This window comes from Carassius gibelio, chromosome B25, assembly GCF_023724105.1.
Source record: "Carassius gibelio isolate Cgi1373 ecotype wild population from Czech Republic chromosome B25, carGib1.2-hapl.c, whole genome shotgun sequence".
In the NCBI taxonomy this organism is placed as follows: domain Eukaryota; kingdom Metazoa; phylum Chordata; class Actinopteri; order Cypriniformes; family Cyprinidae; genus Carassius; species Carassius gibelio.
In genome coordinates this window covers 396,689-414,725 of record NC_068420.1, presented here as the reverse complement: position 1 = coordinate 414,725, position 18,037 = coordinate 396,689, and the positions used below count along the sequence as shown (strand labels likewise).

Below are 18,037 nucleotides of genomic sequence, written 5' to 3'. Positions count from 1 at the left end.
AAAGCCTGCATTTATTTGATCCAAGTACTGCAAACTATACCGATTACCTGCTAAAAAAGAAGAAAAAAAAACTATCATCATTTTTCAGGTTTCTTTGATGAATAGAGAGTTCAGAAGAGCAGCATTTATCTGAAATAGAAATATCTTGTAAAATGAGGTCTTTATCATCACCTTTGATCAATTTAAAGAATCCTTGCTAAATAAAATTATTAATTTCTATAATTTATTTAACAAATATATATACATACAGACTAAGCTTTTGAATGGAATAGTGTATAATGTTGTAAAAGCTTTTTATTTCACATAAATGCTGATCTGTGGATTCTTCTATTCATCAAACAATGCTGAAAAAAAATGTACTCATCTGTTTTAAATATTGATAATCAGCATATTAAGAATGATTTCTGATTAATGTGACACTGAAGACTGGAGGAATGATGCTGAAAATTAACCTTTGATTACAGGAACAAATTAAATTTAAAATATATTCAAATAGAAAACAGTTATTTGAAACAGTATAAATATTTCCTAATATTACTGCTTTTGCTGTACTTTGGATCAAATAAATGCAGGCTTGGTGAGCAGAAGAGACTTCTTTCAAAACACTAGTAGGCTATATAGATTACAGAAATGTTATATGGTAATGTTATATATATATATATATATATATATATATATATATATATATATATATATATATATATATATATATATATATATATATATATATATATATATATATGTGTGTCTGTGTGTGTAATTTCTGTCCCCCTCACTTCTGAAAATATGGCTACGCCCCTGCCTCTATGTAAGGAAACATTGAATACCGTTCTTACCAAATTCATTAAACGCGTTATTAAATCATAATTAGTTTTTAAACACTGACAGGAACTTTCAGAGCTGATTTCAAAGTTACTGCGTTTATAAAACAACTATGAAAGACTCAGATCACGTATCTAAAAATAAATCGCTATAGTTAAAAGAGAAATAATAAGAGGAGTGAAGTTTCCTAACGTTCTGCTGTGTTTGGTCCTCACGCGCGTCTGACGCTCCGCAGCACGTCTCCGCTCCTCACACGCGCGTTTACAGCGCTAAATTAATATTCTGTGCTAATTATTATACATTAACTTCATTGTCAGCTTCAGGTAGGCTTACTTCATTTATTATAGTAGCAGCAGCCAGTAACCGCTAAGAGACTGAGTAGAGAGAGTAAATGATGACGCGTTTCCACTGCAAATCCTGGTGATTTATTGTAACATTGAATAACAGTAATGTAAACAAAACAATGAAATTAAATGAAAACTGTCAACAGAAAGTGAGCGTCCCAGCTACATATGCACCTGTGTCAAGTGACGTCACAAACTGAAAGTGAATTTCAAAATAAAAGACATCAATCCAAACCTGACACCTACACTCCAGCCCCTGATTATTACACCCTAAAACTGTAATAATCATAACAATAAAACACAATCATGCAAGTTATAGATCACTGATTCTTTTCCTGTGTACACAGAAATCACCAAATCTTATTTCACAAATAAACAATGTGTATGTATATATATATATATATATATATATATATATATATATATATATATATATGCATGTGTGTAAATGTTCAATTCTTCAATGTGTGAATATTGTCCGTAATCAACGGAGATAAACATGTCAATCAAACAGTCTTAAGTCAAAGTCTTCAGTAAGTCATGTGAAAGCTCTCACATTTAGTCAGTCAGTCATTATAGGGGATGGGGGCGTGACGTCACTGATCTAGCGCCGCGGTGGCTGATGGGAAAAATCGCCATTTTGTGAGGCCACTTGTTGTTACGCGCCAATGAAGTCGTAGCTATGGGAAGAACATGTTGTGTCGTTGGATGTAAGGTCCGTTCACACGATCGAAGGGGCAAAAAATTAGACAACGGACTTTCTTTTTATTGTTTTCCGGCCTGGAAACAGAATGAAGGGAGTCGTGTGTCCGATGTAACCAAGCGGAGACGGATGGCCTGGATATCCGCCATAAGACGCACGGACATACACTTCACAGACATCCCACGATCACTGAAAGTGTGTTCCAGGCATTTTCATTCGGGTAAGTAAATAAACTTCACTTAGCAAATGATTATGTGTTCTTATTTTGTTCTGTTCCCGAGTGGAGTAGACTTAGGTTCCTTTGCATTTTGTAACTTAAGCACTATTCTGTCGACACTGTGGCACAGTGAGCAAGCTAAGTTAGGCTAGTTCAAATAAAGTGCGCTAAATGAATGTGATCAAAAAAAGCACCCAGAATGTCTGAGGGGTAATCCAGCCGAATCTAGAGACCAATTTTTGATCACTATGACTGAAGCACGATACATTCTCTTAACATTTGTATGTGTGCCACCTGTTAGTATTGTTTACCACATGAGTTAAGTTGGAACTGAAGTATATAGCATTCCCACTGTTGTTTGCAATATTTAGATTCAATTCGGATAATTTTGTCTCCCCAAAGGTAAACCAGCATATGAGATGGATGAGTCTCATCCAGACTGGGCTCCAGCCCTGCACCTGGGTCACTCTGAAGTCACAGCCACAGTGTCAGATCGGCATGCCCGCAGACAGCATAGACATCATTTGAGAGAATCTGAGGGAGGAGGCCACAATGATCAAAACATCATGAACGAAGATGAGAGAGAAGATGCAGAAGAAGAGGGATATAGGGATCAAGCAGAGGCAGCTGTGGAAGAGGAAGAATACAGGGAAACGACAGAAACAGACCAACTAGCGGCTAAGAGACTAAGAGTAGAATGCCAGTTCTGTGAGCAAAGCAGTGCAGAAGTAACACGCCTTTTGCAAGAAAATAGGGAGCTTAGGTCTGAGTTAAACAAATTGAAGATGGATGAAGAGTTTTTCAAAGATAATACAGAGAAGGTACGATAATATACGGGACTTCCATGTTTTGCAATTTTGTTTTCAATGTTTACTACTGTTAAGCCCTTCCTGCCAGTTGCAAAGAAGCTGTCACAGTTTCAAATGGTTTTACTGACACTCATTCGTCTAAGGCTTGATCTTCCAATCCAGCATCTTTCACACATTTTTAATGTGTCACGTAGAACTCTTTCTGCTACCTTTGCAGACACCATAGATGTGCTGTATGCACGCCTCGCTCCCTTGTTGTACTGGCCTGAGCGGCACTGTTTACAAGCCACAATGCCACCTCAATTTCTGCAAGCTTTTGGAAAGCGTGTTGCGATTATTGTTGACTGTTTTGAAATACGTACAGAGAGGCCGTCAAATTTAATGGCGCGTGCACAATCATTTTCCCACTACAAAGGTACACACACAATGAAATACTTGATAGGAATTACACCCCAAGGCCTAATTTCATTTATTTCTAAGGGATGGGGGGGACGAGCATCTGACAAGCACATAACCGAGAATTGTGGGCTTCTTAACAAACTGTTGCCTGGTGATGTAGTGTTAGCAGACAGAGGCTTTAATATTAAAGACAGTGTGGGAATGATGTGTGCGGAAGTTAAAATTCCTGCATTCACTAAACGCAGATGTCAACTTGATGCTAAGGATGTGGAAGACACACGTGCTATAGCACACCTTAGGATACATGTAGAAAGGGTAATAGGTAGCTTGCGCAATAAGTACACACTGTTACATAACACCATACCAATTAGTTTGTTGCTTCCCTGTAAGGATGAAGAATTTACCCTTCTTGATAAAATAGTTAATGTTTGTTGTATTCTAGTTAACATGTGTCCAAGTGTTGTTGTAAGGCCAGATGAAACAGAAAAGTGTGCATGTTAAATGGTAAAAAGACCCCTGGAGAAATTTGGTGTGTGTGAATGTGTGGTACCCTCCTGATATTGAGCATGTTTGTATTTGGGGTGTGTGTATCTTCTTTAGAATGAACATGGTATGCTATTTGTACATTAAATACTTCAGATGAAAATGGATGACAATTTGAACATTAAAAATTTTTTAATACAAAAAAAAGATCCTGCAAATGTTTTTGTTTCTTGTGCTTCTTGTGTTGAACTACTTTGAAACACTGAATTTCAAGTAACAATTTTCAAGTAACAGGCTAATACTCTGAGTCAAGTAAAACATTAAAAAAAAACAACTCTTAACTGAGTAGGCCTAAGTGCAATTCTTTCATGAACAGCCACTTCTTTACTACTGCTCTTTTTCACTTGGAACATGAGGCTGCATGTCCTTTGAGTGATATTTTGCAACAAGTTCTGGGAGGCACACTTTCTTGAAGAATTCTTGTGCTTTCTGTAGACGAGGTTCCCAGAACTCCTGGTCTGGAAAGACACGCACCACTGTGAAATCGTTTTCGGTCCAAACAACAAGATCACAGTGATTTGATTGGGTGACAAAAATTTGTGTCTGGATCTGTGTGTAGAAGCGATGGTGTCTTTTCAACTGAAGGTTGTCTGATGACAACTGGAGACAAAAGTCTTTGTCCTTCATGTCCAATGCCTGCTGGATGTTGCAGGACCGATACTTGAAAGGACACTTCACCTCCAGGCAGCCCTTCCCACAGCATTCACACATAGTCAGGCCATCCGGTGACGCTCCGATTTCAGGGAAGCTACTGTTAATTATAAAGCCACACGGTTTAATTTTGAAGTTTGTGTGAGATGCAGCTCTGGATTCAGTGTAGGCCTTTCTAGCATCCCCCTCATGACTGATACCCCATCTGGTTTGAACAGTTGATACTGTGTGCTGTATGTGTGGGTAACACACCTGCGTAAAAACTGTGTGGGATGGCCTCTCCAGAGAGGTGGCATATACTGCATGCATTTTTGATGCTGTAATTCTTCCGCTTCTGTAATCATACCATGCAGATGACAGATGTTGTTGCCTGGTGTACTCTTCTACAGCTACTGCCTGCTCTTCAGTCACACTTACAGCATTTATGTGCTTCTCACAGGCCAGCAGGACAGCAGACAGGTCACTTGCATCTATGCTTTCATCATACAGGGATTTTGCCAGGCATGGAGGTAAAGCAGAGGATGGTGCAGCAGCTGTGTGTTGTGTGTATTGGGCATAGTACTTCTCCATCCCTGACAAACCAACAGCCTTGCTATGGTGCAGTAACGTATCAAGAAGCGGGGATAAATCTTCAAGATTACCTGGAGGAGTTTTCAGTTTCTGTGCCCGACTCCTTATGGCTGGTGCTGTGGGCTGCATATTTATTCGCTGGTCTAATGTCTTCCTTTGTGCAACTGAGGAGGTATAGTTGATCCTATATCCCACTTCTGGGTGAATCTTGCTTAAGTTACTGGGCAAAACCCAGTATGCTGGCACATCAGTGACAGTCTTTGTGCCACGAATTCGAACTGTTGCCTCCAACTTAAACAAGAGAGCACCTACATGAGTACAGGTCTCAGCTATCCCTGCCATGCAGGTACAATGGGCACACTCCACCTTTCCAGCGCTGCTCACAATGACCCAGGGCTTTAGAGGAGGCTCATTCAATCGCTGTGAGTGCATAACCTGTGTACATACAGAACAACAGTAAATGAAAAGAGCAGTGGGCAAAAGTATTATATATATTTGGTTCCTGTTGCTAATTTCACATAATTTTTTTTAAAAAGGTTTTCATTTAATGAAAAAGTAGCCTTATTAAATGAACTATTATTTATAAGCTCTCTTTTTTCCTTCTTGGGCCTGAAATGGAGGAATTTTTGTCAATATTGATAATTAAACAATATTTTGCTAAATGTGCTTTTGTGCTAAAACCTTGCCTAGTTTAGGCCCATCATGGATAAATAATGATGACAATAAAACGATCAATACTATTTAGGGCAGATAGGCTAGATAGTATGCACATTGGGAGGCAGGAAAATTGTCCATCTGAATGGGCAGATAAATCACTGGCTCACTCGATTCTTAAATTCGTTCAAAACCTTATTCATTCAAGGAACGAGACACTGTGTTTTTAAAAAAAAAAGATAATTTAACGAACATGTTTTTACATTGTTGTATATAATATATAGGTCATTTGTGATCGCAGGTAGGTAAGCAAGATGATACTCACCTTTGTACGGACGACGGTGTTTTCACAACTCGGCGATTTGTAGGCTTCCAAGTCATGGATCCAGCCATTTGTGAACTGAACGTGGGCTTCCATAGATTTAAAATTACGAAATTGAGCCTCGGTATAAGCACTCACACCACATACTAAATATACAAAAATATCTGGAAAAGTCAGAGGAGGTAAATCGTCGGGGTCTCGAGTACATTCTCTTGAAGGCACCTCATATGGATCCAGATTTCCGATCATTGCCATCTTTTCCAGGTACCGTTTTCTTGCGTCCGGTAGAAGTTTGTCTCTATATAGTACATTTCGTTCATTTAATCCACTTTTCAACATTGTTTTGATAAATTTTTGTGTGGCCTCACAAAATGGTGGCGCCCTCCTTTTTACGTCCCAGAATGCACTGCGCTGTGACGTCGGTTGCCAAGCTCTATACAATCAATTAGTCAGTTGGTTATGGAATAATTAAAGTCCTCCGTTTCCAGACGAAGGCAGACTTTAGTAATGGGTCTGGTCAAGCAGGAACTCTTGGTCTTTATTGTTATTTGACGTGTCAATCCCCTTTTATCCTCTGTGATCGGAATAATCTTGCCCATTATCCATGAGCTCCTAGGAGCAGTATCATCCACGACAAGCAAAATATATCTCCCACTTGAAAATTGTGTTTCTTCACCAGCCACTTCTGGCGTTCTTGTAGTTCAAGTAGATACTCCCCGCTCCATCGCTTCCACAATAGATCGGCCATGTATTGGACCTGTCGTCAACGTCGTCGTCAGTGGCGGTTCTACATTGAAATACACCCTGGGCGAGACCCCTTTCGAGGTGTGTGACTGACTTTAGCCTATTATTAATTCTATTACTAGTGTGGATCCCCCGTCCCCGTCCACCCCCGCCCTGTCCGTTCCATTTGAGAGAGACCCAGAGGTGAAAGGTCGCACGCGCCTCTCGCCCCACCCCCTTACACTTATCTCACAACACAGAGCTTCAGTGGATATTTTCAGCAAGCAGGGGCGCCGGCAGCTGCAGGGAGCGCCAATTTGCCAATTCCACACACAGTGAAATTATATAAATGATGAAAAACCGATTCGCGACACAGAGGATTTTTTGTTTATCTGCTCGTGCTGCCGCCCCCCAATGTGTCACGAAAAAATGACGCCCCGGGCGGCTGCCCGGTTCGCCCGTGCCTAAAACCGCTACTGGTCGTCGTGAATATAGATCATCCTTTTTAAACAGTCCAGGTGGTAAAGACGGCTGTGTTTTCAAGAGGAGAAGATGGTTCGGAGTATGGGCTTCCAAATAGTGAAGATCCGGAGATCCTCTGGATATTGCACGATTATTAAGGATGGATTCAACTTCACAAAGGAGTGTGTAAAGACCTTCCTCATCTAAACTTTATCTTCTAAGGATAGAATTTAAAATCTTCCTTACTGATCTTATAAGCCATTCCCAAATTCCCCCAAAGTGTGAACCAGCTGGGGGATTAAAGTTCCACTTAATTCCTTTTAGAAGCAGAAATGAATTGATCCGATTCCAGTTTTTCATAGCCTCCTGCAATTCACGTTGGGCACCAACAAAGTTTGTACCATTGTCTGAACAGATGTCGACCACCTGTCCTCGACGTGCAATAAATCTCCTTGTGTGTGTATTTGCAATTTCAAGGTGAACAGCTCTTATTGTCAAACATGTGAAGACTCTATAACGTTTTATAATGCTCCTTCCACGTTTAACTTCAAAGGGACCAAAACAGTCCACTCCAACATGCGTGGATGGCGATTTGTCAGGTGTGATTCTATCTTGTGGCAAATCTGCCATCTGCTGATGACCGGGGATCCCATGAAGACGTCTGCAGACCACACACTTGGACAAAATTCTTCTTATAGCCGTGCTAGCACCAGGGATCCAATGTCTCTGCCGCAATTTAGCCAGCATATAATTCCATCCACAATGCCCAATGTCACAATGAATTTGCAGCAAAATCAAATCTGAAATGTGTAGATCCTTGGCCAGTATTATCGGATGCTTAACTTCAGGCATCATAGCCTTATCCAGATGCCCACCAACTCTGATGACATCTGAGTGAAGCACAGGATTAAGTCTATAGAGTTCACTATTCCGTTTTACCAATCCATTTTTCCCTAAACTAGCCAGTTTCCCAGAATCTCTCTTCTTTTGGCAAAGATGGATAATCTCCAATTCAGCTCTTTCCAGCTCATCTGAAGACAACAATTTTGCAGACACATTGGATTAGAATTTTTGAATCTCTTTCCTAACAACAGTTTTTCTTTGCCGCTTGTCCATATAAGAGACGTTCATCAACCTTTTCCTTTCCTTGCTGAGATCAATTAGAAGGTTCCTGAATCTAAAGATCCAAGCTACACCTTTTTTCAACTGCATCCATGAAGAGTAATACTTAAAGTATGGCATAAAATCATACTCTTGATGAATTTGCACAGTATTCACCAGAACACTCCTTTTTACTTCTGGGTCACAAGAAGACATCACACTTACATCCGTAGGATCCACGGGCCACAACTCTTGTGGTTGAACAAGAAATGGAGGGCCAGAAATCCACATCTGGTTCTTTAAGAATGAATCAACCTCTAGACCTCTAGATGATAGGTCAGCTGGATTGTTGGAAGAATTCACAAACCGCCATTGTCTGATTTCAGAAACACTTCGAATTTCATCAACTCTGTTAGCTACAAAGCATTTGAATCTAGAAGTCTCATTTTGGATGTACTTGAGGACAGAGGTGCTGTCGGTCCAAAATACAGAATCCTGAAGTTTCATCTTCAGCCCTCCCTTCCAGAACTTGTCCATGCGACCTGCAAGTGTCATAACCCTTCTCACTGGCGTCCGAGAAGTGATGCAATTGGGCAGATATAACTTCTCCAAAGTTTTCAGGCTTAAAACACCTGCGGACCTCAAATTTCTCCAATTCATGAAGTTTCTCCAGCCAACTCGTCCATCGCTGAATGTACACTGTTGGAATATTGCTGTCCCATCCAATTTTCTCTTGACACAGATCTTGAAGTATCATTTTGGCATGTAGAATCACAGGAGACCGAAAGCCAAGAGGGTCAAAGATGGAACTAATGATAGAGAGAATTCCTCTTCGAGTAAGAGGCCTATCTTTGATGATCACCTTGAACTTAAAGACATCAGACTCGGCACACCACTGGTACACTACAACAGCTTCTGAATCTGTAGACACAGACACAAGACAATCGTCTACATAGAAGTTATTAAAGACAATGTCCACAGTCTTAGCATCATACAGATCCATCTGATCCTCTGCACACTTTCTCAACGCATAGCTAGAGCAACTTGGAGATGACGTTGCTCCAAATAAATGCACAACCATTCTGTATTCTTCCAGATTGTTATCAATGTTTCCTCCAGTCCACCAAAGAAACCTCAAGAGATAACAATCATTAGGATTTACCTTAACCTGATGGAACATCGATTCTATGTCAGCAATAATGGCAACATACTCCATATTCTGAATCGCACAAGAACACTCACCAGCGGACTTGTTAAATTTGGACCTTGCAAAAGATGTTCATTCAATGATGTTCCTTGAAATGATGCTCCGCAATCAAATACCACTCTGATACTTTGCTTTTTAGGATGATACACAGCATGGTACAAACATAGTCTTAATAGCGTATGGCCCACTGTCTTGACAGCGAATAATCTGCCACGGCTCCAAAGCCTCTGGCACATTAGCACCAATCAACAACTCCACATCAGCATCAATCGAAGGAAAATACAGATGACTTAAATGAGGCCAACAAGCAAGATCATTTTGTGTGGCAATGTTGTTTGTACTTACAGGCATGGTCTTTGCGTGTATACCTACTCTGGCAAAGCACAGTAATGCTCCTGATTCAGTCCTGACACTTCCAGATCCTTCAGAACATGACAACAAACGGATTTGTCCTGACTCATGGTTCTCATTAGTATGTTAACTTTCTTTGCTGAGAGATTGAGCTTGGACATCAAACTCTCTGTGCAGAAAGATGCAGAGCTCCCAGAGTCCAGAAAAGCATAGTTTTTGCTTATCGATAAGCTTAAGGATACTTCTCCCTTCCAAATCATCCTGTTAGTTTGATCCATAAGCACCCTGCATTCCATGTCCACCATCCTGATTGATGCTAGGTAATGTAGAAAGTGTCAACTTTGTATTAGTATTCACAATCTGTTGCTGTTGTCGAGCTGACTGAGTAGGAAAATGCACTGAATTCTCTGGTGCTGCTTAAGCCTGTGTACAGGATACAGATTGCTGTAGTGGCATTGAATGTAAACTTGAAGGTAAAAATGGATCCACATTTGGTTTACGAGAACTGATTCCAGTATTTCTTGCAATTAACGCACTGGCATAAGAAGAATCTGTATAACCTCACATCACTATACACTTTCATCTTGGCCATTGATACAGCACTTTTAGTGTCCAGTTCCATTTGTTCTTTTCGCCTCAAATCCTCCTCTTCCTTCTCCAATCCATGTTTTCGTGATAACATTTTCTGATGTGCCAACAAGGCAGCCATTTCGGACTTAATCTTAAGAGGAGTAGATACAATAGAAGATCGACTGGTTCGAGATCCATGAGTTGTCATTTTCATGCTCACGCTAGAGACACTATCAGTTGGTTGCATTTCATTCTGCACATCACCATCGTCCATATCACAGTTTGGATTTTCACTTGGAGCATGCATATTATGAGATGATGAAACTAGTTCAGCAGAAGATGGAATAATAGAATCACAACTTCTATTGCTCTTGAATCAGGCATGACAGATGATGGGCAAAGATTTGCATAACGTTGAGTGGAATTTGATTCTGTTATTTGATCATTGTGCCTCAGATTCTTAGCTTCAACCAACCATCGTTCAACATCTTCCACAAATCCATCATTGTGCTTAGAGACTGTCTCAAACCACTCATTTTGCTTGTATTGTTCATCAGAAGGAAGAAAATTAAGTAGGGGAGAGCGGGGACGGAAGTAACGTGGGACGAAAGTAACAAAGCGATTTTCTCTGAGCCTCTTTTTGTATCTCATTCCCAGCTATGATAGCATATTCAGCAAGCAATCCTTGACAGAGCTGAGAAACATCACCTGATTTCCTCATCGTTTCCCGAAGTTAGGTCCGTAAAACTGTTTTAGAGTACAAAATGTAAATTATTGAAGCGGTAATTTTTTTTCAAACTAGTCGTGTTGATTTTCTTGTTACATGTGTCACAGTAATGATCAATCTACAGGTTATTTTAGTGCTTTAACACATCCTAAAGTTTGCATTTTCAGATTTTTTCAGGATTAAAATTAAATCGAGTTTAAAAGGTCAGGAGTTCCTGTCGGGATGAAAGTAACAGTTGTTACTTTTGTCCCACTACAGTGACAAAAAGTATTTTTTTTTTCCCGGTGCATGCTAAACTGTGAATTTCTGTGTCTTGCATCATTTTACAAATTTTTATGTCATATACCAAAAAAAGTGTCTTCGTGAGGGTCAGAAAGACAGACAGAGGTCTGGTTTTATCCAGATGTTTTTGAGACTGTGTTTCTGGACATAGAGGAACATCTCTCTCTGGGCAGCTGCTACGTCGCATTTATATTTAGGTTTTAGCCATATCTTAGCCTTTACACCTCCACCTATGAATTTGCAGTGTTTCCAGATTTTTCAATGCACATTTTCAGTTCATGCATAAAAACAACTGGATGGAAACATAAATAGGCCTACTGTTACATCATGTTTAGAGTTTTTTTTTTATTATTATGCTAATGTAATTAAATGTTTATATTGTACATTGTTGAAATATTTTTTTTAAACAATACATTGAAGTTGACAATACAAAAAATACAGTCAGGTTGAGACATCGGATTAAACTTAAATTTTTTTTTTTTTTTTGCAAAGATAAAGATCAAAATATGTTTGCAGTTACATGTTCACAAGGTCACAATCAGGTAGACTTAAGAAAAATAAGAGTAACAGAAAAAAAATCTAGCTTATATTGTTGTTTTACTTTTGACCCAACCGATGGGGTCGAACGTAACAATTTGCATTTCTACAAAATACCACCTGGTATTGATAGACCACACTTCTGAGTTACTGGCCACAGCAGATATATATATCTCGGTCTACAACATTATCTTTTAAAATTGTTTTTCTGAAAAATTTTACTTTCGCCCCTGCTCTACTTCTTTGTGCAACACAGATGCATCATCTTTCAAACACTTCAAAGATTCCACCATAGGAGACAATTGTGAAGCATTTTCATCACATTCCATGAGATCTTTCATTGATAAAAATCAAGCTCTTCACTTGATTCACCTTAGCCTTACGAGCCTTTTGCAATGCCTCAATTTTAAGCGCCAAGGCCTTTGCCGTAAGTTTAGGCTCTCTTTTGCTGCCCACAGCAGCTTGCACAGACTCATCTGCATCCATTTATCATAGCACACAATCCCAGTCATCCAAACAGCACAGTTCAACGCGTAGATCAAACCAACAATTTCATGAATGGGCGCAGCTCCACAGCGCTACTACGAAAGCATAGTAAACTTGCACTTCATTCCACAACCGCAACCCATCCAATAGGCGGCACACAAACACTTCCCGGCCTGCGACAATAGCGTCTTCTCATTCAATAAACAGCAAATCTGCAGCCAAACATAGCAAAACCGGTCACATACCTCTTCTGCCGTCAGGATACAGAAGCGCGATCTCACTTTAGTGTGTGCGTAGGCGCTTCACATGCGGTGTGCGAAGAAATCCTTTCCAATCCACGATAATCAAAAACGGTCAACAGAAAGTGAGCGTCCCAGGTACTCACCCCCTTCCTACCTCCTAACCACACGCAAACTAACAGATAATATGCACCTGTGTCAAGTGACATCACAAATTGAAATTGAATTTCAAAATAAAAGACATCAATCCAAACCTGGCACCTACAATTATTGTTCATTGAACTGTTTGAAACAAAAAAAGGTTGCATTTCAGTGTCTCTGCAGGGGATTATAGATCAACGGCGCCACCTGCTGTCGACACGCGCTATTGGTAGTGATGCTACAGTCAAAGATCAGTAATAATTCAAACTTATCAAAATAGAATAGATAAAATAATTATTTCTATTTTAATATCCTTGGAAATATCATTTATATCTGTGAAAAAATAAATAAATAAATCATTCTGATCCCAAACTCTGACCGGTGTGTGTGTGTGTGTGTGTGTGTGTGTGTGTGTGTGTGTGTGTGTGTGTATAGCACTTACACACTAATGCCCCACAATAATAAACATGTTAAATACTCATCTGAAGCAGGAATATAATTTATATAGGAGGATATAATTTTATATGCAATATTACCTTTTCTTTTCATCATCGTCTTTAAGAATTCATGATCATTTCTGCTCAACTTTATTTCTCAGTTGATAAATCTGAATCAACCCAGTAGCGAACATGCTCCGAATTCCCGATCTGAATCAAAACAATCAACAATACATCCTAAAAGATTTTTTTTTAAGAAAAATAATAAATTTTAATTACCACAAACTTTTGAACTCTAGTGTTTATTGTTAGAAAAGTCTTCTATTTTAAATAAATGCTCTTCTTTTAAACTTAAAACTAAAAGAATCCTGAAAAAAGTAACACAGATTCCAAAATAATATTTATCAGCAAAACTGTTGATAATTCTAATAATAAATCATCATATTTTTCTGATTTCTGAAGATCATGTGACACTGAAGACTGGAGGAATGGTGCTGAAAATATAGCTGCACATCACATGAATAAATTACACTTTCATGTATATTAAAATAGAAAAATGTTAATAATATTTCACAATGTTACATGTTTTCCAGTATTTTTGATCAAATAAATGCTGCCTTGATGAGTAAAATAAATTCCTGTAAAAAAACATTAAAAATCATTCTGATCGCAAACTCTGACCGGTAGTGTGTGTATGTGTGTGTGTGTGTGTGTGTGTGTGTGTGTGTGTAAGCCCACTAACACACTAGGCAAGGCTAGTTTATTTATATAGCACATTTCATACACAATGGTAATTCAAAGTGCTTTACATAAAATAAAGTAAAATAATCATAAAGAAAAATTATTACAAAAATAAAACAAGCAATTTTAAAACTTTAAATGATTAAAAAATTTACTTAAAATTAATTTAAAAACAGTTGCAAAATTATTTTACATGAAAAAAAAAACAGTGAAAATATAGTGCAATCAGTTCAGACAAAGCACAGTGCTCATTCAATAAATGCACAGCTAAACAGATCAGTTTTAAGTCTAGATTTAAATGTGACTAGTGTTTTAGCACATCTGATCTCTTCTGGAAGCTGATTCCAGCTGTGAGCGATATAGTAACTAAAAGCAGATTCGTCTTGTTTTGTGTGAACCCTTTGTATTTCTAACTGACTCGATCCTAATGATCTGAGTGTTCTGTTAGGATTAAATTCAGTGAGCATATCTGCAACTGCAGTTTTTAAGGAGTTTGGAAATGTCCCAGAAAGCAGTGAGGACTTCATTGTCAGCTTCAGGTACTTCATTTATTATTGTTCAATGAACTGTTTGAAACAAAAAAGGTTGTATTTCAGTAATAATTCAAAATTATCAAAATAAAATATATAAAATAATGGTTTCTATTTTAATATCCTTTAAAATATAATTTATTTCTATGATGTGCAGCTGTATTTTCAGCATCATTCCTCCAGTCTTCAGTGTCACATGATCTTTAGAAATCATGAAAATATGATTATTTATTATTAGAACTATTAATAGTTGTGCTACCAAATATTATTTTGGAATCTGCTATACTTTTTTCAGGATTATTCGATTTATATTTTTTTTAAAGAACAGCGTTTATTCCAAATATAAATCTCTTCTATCAATATTAATCTTTTATTTCACTTCTTAGCAATTTAACACATCCTGAATAAAAGATTCTTAAATCTAATAAAGAATACAATTTCTTATAAAAAAAGAAAGGATAAATTTACCGAGTCACGAACATGCTCCGAAGTGCCGATCTGAATCCACCGAGTGCATATCTGCAACTGCAGTTTTTAAGGAGTTTGGAAATGTCCCAGAAAGAAGTGAGGTGTTCACCACTTCTAAGAGATCTGCTTCTAAGCAGTTAAGCACACTGTTAAAAAGATGTGGGAAGTGTGTCAAGATAGCAGGTTGACGATTTAAGGTGCTGCACTATGTCTTCCAGAATGTTGCTATCAATTGCTTCAAAAATCTTTTTGATATTGTGGCTGAATCTGTCTGACCTCTGCATTACTTGAGGATGTGCTAATCGCCTTCCTGATATTGATGATCTTCTCAGAAAAGAAGGATGCAAACTCATTGCATTTGCTGTCTGAGAGCATTTCACTGGGAATCTGACTACAGTCTATGTCTCGTAACTTTGAACGCTCCTCTGGTTTCAGTTGTGTTTTTGTTTATTTTGGTGATGTATAAATAAAATCTTCCCATCTGCCTGCACTTGAGTCTTCGCCTCTTGCGATCCATGACACTACGTTCTTAATAACAATGGATGAAAAGTTTAGAGTCCTACTGATGATTAAGTCTAGAGTGTGTCCACCTTTGTGTGTGGGTCTATGTACATGCTGAATCGACAGGTAAAAAGAAAAGCCTCAAGTCCAAATACTCATTTATCACCAATTAACATTTTGACAAACACTTCCTGCTTCGATGTACAGATCTGAATTTAAAAAAAATCTCAAACATGCTCTGAAGTCCTGATCTGAATCAACCGAGTCGCGAACATGCTCCGAAGTGCCGATCTGAATCAACCAAGTCGCAAACAGGTTCCGAAGTGCCGATCTGAATCAACCGAGTCGCGATGAGGCTCCGAAAACACGATCTGAATCAACCGAGTCGTGAACAGGCTCCGAAGTCCCGATCTGAAAACTTCGACGAAAAAATGTCAAAAATAACTGTATTTCTCTAATAACTCTACAACTCTATGAAAGACTCAGATCACGTATCTAAAAATAAATCGCTATAGTAAAAGAGAAATAATAAGAGGAGTAAAGTTTCATACCGTTCTGCTGTGTTTGGTCCTCAGCGCGTCTTACGCTCCGCGGCGCGTCTCCGCCCCTCACACGCGTGTTTACAGCGCTAAATTAATCATCTTTGCTAATTATTATACATTTACGTAATTGTCAGCTTCGGGTACTTCATTTATTATTGTTCAATGAACTGTTTGAAACAAAAAAGGTTGTATTTCAGTAATAATTCAAAACTATCTAAATAAAATATATAAAATAATGGTTTCTATTTTAATATCCTTTAAAATATAATTTATTTCTGTGATGTGCAGCTGTATTTTCAGCATCATTCCTCCAGTCTTCAGTGTCACATGATTTTTAGAATCATGAAAATATGATGATTTATTCTTAGAACTATTAATAGTTGTGCTACCAAATATTATTTTGGAATCTGCGATACTTTTTTCAGGATTCTTCGATGTATAACTTTTTTTTTTAAGAACAGCGTTTATTGAAAATTATTAAAAATTTACTGAACCCAAACTATTGAACTGTAGTGAATATTGTTAGGAAAAAATTAATATTTTAAATAAATGCCCTTCTTTTTAACTTTTTATTCATCAAAGAATCCTGAAAAAAGTAACACAGATTCCAAAATAATATTTATCAGCAAAACTGTTGATAATTCTAATAATAAATCATCATATTTTTCTGATTTCTGAAGATCATGTGACACTGAAGACTGGAGGAATGATGCTGAAAATATAGCTGCACATCACATGAATAAATTACACTTTCATGTATATTAAAATAGAAAAATGTTAATAATATTTCACAATATTACATGTTTTCCAGTATTTTTGATCAAATAAATGCTGTCTTGATGAGTAAAATAAATTCCTGTAAAAAACAATAAAAATCATTCTGATCCCAAACGCTGACTGGTAGTGTGTGTGTGTGTGTGCGTATGTGTGCGTATGTGTGTGTGTGTATGAGCCCACTAACATACTAGGCCAAGCAAGTTTATTTATATAGCACATTTCATGCAAAATGGTAATTCAGAGTGTTTTACATAAAAGAAAGTAAAATAATCATAAAGAAAAATTATAACAAAAATAAAACAAGCAATTTAAAAACTTTTAAAATGATTAAAAAAATCAACAGAGTAGCAAACATACTCCGAAGTGCCGATCTGAATCAACCGAGTCGCGAACATGCTCCGAAATGCCGATCTGAATCAACCGATCAACTGAGTCGCGAACATGCTCCGAAGTGCCGATCTGAATCAACCGAGTTGCGAACATGCTCCGAAGTGCCGATCTGAATCAACTGAGTCGCGAACATGCTCCGAAGTGGCGATCTGAATCAAACGATCAACCGAGTGGCGAACATGCTCCGAAGTGCCGATCTGAATCAACCGATCAACCGAGTCGCGAACATGCTCCGAAGTGCCGATCTTAATCAACCGAGTTGCGAACATGCTCCGAAGTGCCGATCTGAATCAACTGAGTCGCGAACATGCTCCGAAGTGCCGATCTGAATCAACCGAGTTGCGAACATGCTCCGAAGTGCCGATCTGAATCAACTGAGTCGCGAACATGCTCCGAAGTGGCGATCTGAATCAAACGATCAACCGAGTCGCGAACATGCTCAGAAGTGCCGATCTTAATCAAATATTATTTTGGAATCTACAATACTTTTTTTCAGGATTCTTCCATGTATAATTTTTTTAAAGAACAGCGTTTATTCCAAATATAAATCTCTTCTAATAATATTAATCTTTGATTTCACTTCTTATCAATTTAACACATCCTGAATAAAAGATTCTAAAATCTAATAAAGAATACAATTTCTTATAATAAAAGAAAGGATAAAAATTTACAGAGTCGCGAATATGCTCCGAATCGCCGATCTGAATCAACCGAGGTGGAACAGGCTCCGAAGTGCCGATCTGAATAAACCTATCAACCTAGTCGCAAACATGCTCCGAATTGCCGATCTG

At 38.2% G+C, this 18,037-nt stretch overlaps 1 pseudogene; it reads left to right on the top strand.

Annotated features, from left to right (window-relative positions):
* The first annotated feature begins 1,745 nt into the window (after window positions 1–1,745).
* LOC128014748 (uncharacterized) lies at window positions 1,746–3,869 on the top strand (annotated as a pseudogene).
* Window positions 3,870–18,037: the final 14,168 nt, after the last annotated feature.